This window comes from Tupaia chinensis, unplaced genomic scaffold (assembly GCF_000334495.1).
Source record: "Tupaia chinensis unplaced genomic scaffold, TupChi_1.0 Scaffold000037_21, whole genome shotgun sequence".
In the NCBI taxonomy this organism is placed as follows: Eukaryota; Metazoa; Chordata; class Mammalia; order Scandentia; family Tupaiidae; genus Tupaia; species Tupaia belangeri.
This window is the reverse complement of record NW_006159480.1, coordinates 1,616,416-1,621,347: the sequence shown is the minus strand read 5'-3', so window position 1 is coordinate 1,621,347 and position 4,932 is coordinate 1,616,416.

The following is a 4,932-nucleotide window of genomic DNA, read 5'->3' as shown; positions in this document are numbered from 1 at the left end:
GTCTCCCTGTCTCTCTCTGTCTTTCTGGTGAGTGCATGTGCCCTATAGCAAACACCTCTCCAAAAAACGAAAAAAAAAAAAAAATATATATATATATATACACAAGGAACGCGGGTTTTATCCCAGAGATCCAAAGATGGTTCAACTTATGTAAGTTCATAAATGTGGTATTACATATCAACAACATGAAGAACAAATATGATCATGTAAATACTTGCAGAAAACTGATAAAATTTGTCATATCTTTGTGATAAAAAATGCTCTAAAATAAAGTCATAAAAGGACACAGTAAAGTCCATTTATGATAAACCCAAAACTAACATTATACTGAAGGGAGAAATGCTGAGAGCTTTTTCTCTAAGAAGTGGAACAAGACAGGAAGTCTACTTTCATGTCTCTTACTTAACATAGTTTTGAAAGTCCAAGCAAGCAAAAGATATGCCAAGAGAATGAAATAGGGTACTTCTAAATATGAAAGAAAGTCAAATATCCCTATTAGCAGATGATATGATCTGACATAGTAAAATCCCTAATGAGTCCATAAGAAAACTTGTAGAACTTAAAAACAAATGCATTAAAAGTGCAGGATATGAAACCAACATTAATAAGTAATGTTATTATGCCCCAATAATAAAATAACAAAAAAAAAATTTAAAAGACCATTTACAAAAATAGTAAAGTACGTAAGATTGAAAGTAACAAAGAATCTGAGAGATCTCTATAATGGAAAGTAAAAACACCTCTCAAAGAAATTGAAAAAGATAAAAAATGGGGAGGGAACCAGCACTTAGCATAATGGCTATGTTGCTGGACTCCCACGTAGTCGACCGCAGTTCATGTCCCAGACCCAGTGGCTTAAAACTCACGCCGGGCGCGTGTGCGTGCGTGCCCAAGATCTCGAGAGGAGAATGGAGAAGGGATTGTGGTGTGACCATCCCCCCTGGGGGGTAATTTCTCACTTTCTGTCTCTATGTCTCTCTCTGTCTGTCATGCACCCTATAGCAAAAACCTCTAAAAAAAAATTGCTTTGAGACTAAATGCTTTAAGACTAAATGATGGGTTGTTTTGCTTATTTGTTTAATAATTCATTGCTAGTTTCTAAATTTTTAAATTGTAATCAGACACTATTTCTTCTAATTTTTATTTTTTGGAATTTATACAGAAATTCTGACCTAACATAAGATTACTTTTGTAACTGGTCTATGGACATTGGGGGGAAAAAGAGTATACTCTTTGTTTTCAAAGATACAGACTGATGTATGAGTCTCTCTCACGCACATGCCCTCTTTGTCTCTATTTCCATCCTGTCCTAAGTCTTACTTGTTTTCTGACTCCTTGATGACATACTGACCCAGGTAAAATCTTATCCTAAGGTTATAACAGAGTAACAAGTGTTAGGTTATAAGCCAGTAACTTTTTTATGGTTGTGTTTGTTCTATCACTTTGATGCTACATGACATATAGCCTATGGAGCATTGAATGTTCCATTGTTATGTGTCAAATAACCAAAAATTTAAAGACTTTCAACCACTCATTTATTATTTTACAGTTTCTGTCAGTCGGAAGGTTTGGTCTCAGCTGTTACATCCACTGTTTGAGGTCTACCAGCTGAAACCAAGGAGTACACTGGAACGCTCGAGGCTCATGGTCCTCTCCTAAGGTAATTTAGGTTGTAGACAAAATTCCATTCTTTGGGGATGTCAGACTGAGAGACCTGTCCTCTTGTAGGGTGAGGCTGAGGGCACCTAGAAGCTGTTTGCAATCTTTGCTACAGGACCCTTCCTCAGGGCTTCTCACTCCATTGATCTCTGACTGCTGTGTCCAAACTCCAGACAGATCCAAGTCAGGTTCACTGAGATCGTCTCCCTTTTATTAACTCAAAGATGACTGATGAAAAAACTTAATTGTAGTTGTAAAATCCTTATAGCTGTATTATACAACACAGTCATAAGAGTGATTTCCCATCACATATTTCAGCATGGATACCAAGGACAGAAATATTGTGGCTCATTTTAGAAGTCTTCTTACCAGAAAGATTTTCATCTTTATTATGGACTATGAACTTTTTTATTATGTGATGCTTAAAAAAAGTCAGAAAAACACTTGTGTAACCATGTTTATTGGAGCATTATTCACAATTTCTAAGATTGGATTCAACCCAAATGTCCAAGAACAGGTGAATGGATTGAAAAAGTGTGGCACATGTATACTATAGAATACTACTCAGCCATAAAAAACAATGAATCCCTGACATTTTATACAAAATGGACAAATTTGGGAGAAGTGAAGCAAGCGAGACTGAAAGACAAGCATTGTATATCCCCACTTAATATATACTGAGAGACCAGCAGTTGGCATAATGGCTATGTCGCTGGACTCCCATGTATTTGACCGCAGTTTGAGTCCTGGACCCAGTGGCTTAAACTCACACCGGGAGTGTGTGTGTGTGTGTGTGCTCACGATTCTGAGAGGAGAATGGAGGAGAAGGGATTGCAGTGTGGCCATCCCCCCGGGAGGTGATTTCTCAATTTCCATCTCTCTCTCTCTTTCTGGCAAACACATATGCCCTATAACAAAAACCTCTAAAAAAGAAAAAAAAAACATATGTATATATACTGAATGTCTGCACTCTATGGCAGAAATGGAAAGATTGGAAGGTACACTAGTAGGGAGGACAACTGAAGATACCAGGTAGATAACGGGGTGAGGGAGGGAGGTGGACACCTAGTCTTTCCAGCACCATTTCTAAAGAGGTTTTCATTTTTCCCCTGGATAGACTGATACACTTTGTCAAAAATCAGTTGGCTGTTTGTTTTGGGATATATTTCTGGGATCTCAATTCTGCTCCATGGATCCACATGTCTGTTTTCATGCCAATACTATGCTGTTTTGATGATCATAGCTTTATTTATTTATTGTTATTATTTTCAACCTGACCAGAGACAGACAAAGAGAGGGAGTGAAAGTGAGAAAGTTAGCCACCAGGTCCGAGATTCAAACCATAGTCTACTATGTAGAGCCCAGACACCCAACTACCATGACACCTACCAGCCCCTCTACTTCTTTGAATTGAACCATTTCTTTCCTAAATTTTTCTACCTCAGTGTCCCAACTAAGATTACAGTCAAATACCATATTACTTGGCATTTTTCAGACATGGCCTTGCTGTATTGTTAAGACAAGCCTTGAACTCTGATTTTCCCCTGCCTCAGCTTCCTGAGTTCCTGGGATTAGAGGTTCGTGCCATCATGTCAAGCCTTTAAGTTGAACCAAAGTTAGAATCTGAACCCCCAGTGGGCGCAGCCTACAGAATACTGTGTCTTAGCAACTTGCCACCAGGGTTGAGCCTCTTTCCTAGATTGTTATATATTGTTATATATATACTTTGAAATAATATTTTAGAGATAAAGTCACTTTGTTAAATTATAAAAAGTCATCTTTTTTGAGGGCCAGCAGTTGGCGTAATGGCTACGTTGCTGGACTCCCATGTAGTCAACCACAGTTCGAGTCCCAGATCTGGTGGCTTAGAATCATGCTGTATGTGTGTGTGTGCATGCCCATGATCCTGAGAGGAGAATGGAGGAAAAGGGATTGCAGCATGGCCATACCCCTGGGGAATGATTTGTCACTTTCTGTCTCTCTGTCTTTCTGGTGAACTCACATGTCCTATAACAAAACCCTTTCAAAAAAAAGTCTTTTTTTTCACAATAATTTTCCAGGGTTATTGACTTATTATTTATTGTTACTTTTTAACTTTTTACTTGTAAAATTTTTTAAGGTCTTATATTTACCCTCTAATTATTTGCTCACTAGTGTACAAGATCAGATACTCCTAAATCCAATACTTGCAAGGCTTCCTTTTGAAGAAACTTTCCACTTGAGAATTCTGAACCATGAATTTTATATGTAAATTTTCTTTTTTAGTCTTTTTTCTCCCCAGTGGTTTGACTCTGGCAGCCTTAGAATCTGTGCAGAATTGGCCCCCTACATCCTGCCACATCTATTACAGTTTGTCGCCATGATTTCTTGTTTAGTGCAACCTCACCAGCTTATCCTTGGTTTGAAACCAGAACCAAACAGTCCTGATGTTCACATCTTTTCCTTTTCTGTCTAAACTGCTCACTTGACTTTCTTCATGTCCCTTTTGCCCAAGTTAAGCATCAGCCAGGAAGGTACCTCTGGGTTCAAATGTGAGTAAATCTTCATTCCAGTTATGTCAAATTTGCTCACAATTTAGCTGCTATTGCCTAACTGGATTGCATTCATTTTGATTTTCAAGTAGCCCATATCTTACTAAACACATGTTGCTGCCTACCTTATCAAAAACTTTGCTTTAGCAAAAGACTGTTCATAAAAATTCTCACAAAGTTAAATACAAATCTGAATAAATTATAGAACAGATCTAGATTTTTCCATAATAGTTTTTGCTACTATGTGTTTATATGTATGTCTGATTTGTTTTAATTATGACTGATATTTTTTATTTATGTTTAAGCCATTTATTCTCATGAACTTTTCACTATTTAAATATTTTTTTAATTTCCTGACTCCTTGAAACCCATCTTTCTTGAAAAAAGATGTTTTCTGGAAGAAAACTGAGTTTCAGAACATGGGTGTGTGAAGAGACCAAATTTTGGTGGATGCCAACATTTTGGTAGTTAGACAGCTATACATTAACATAAATGTCCAAGATATCTCAGAAATGATGGGGTGATATAGTAGGAAAGAAGTTAAGATATTGTGATGGTTAATTTCATGTGTCCACTAGAATGAAACCCAGAATGCACAGCACAGATTATTTCTAGAACATATGAACATTTAAACTGGCATACTGAGGGATCAGCAGGTAGTGTGGTGGTTAAGGTCCATGACTCCCACATGGCCAACTTCAGTTCTCGTCCTGACCTGGTGGCTTATTATCTCACTTTCCCT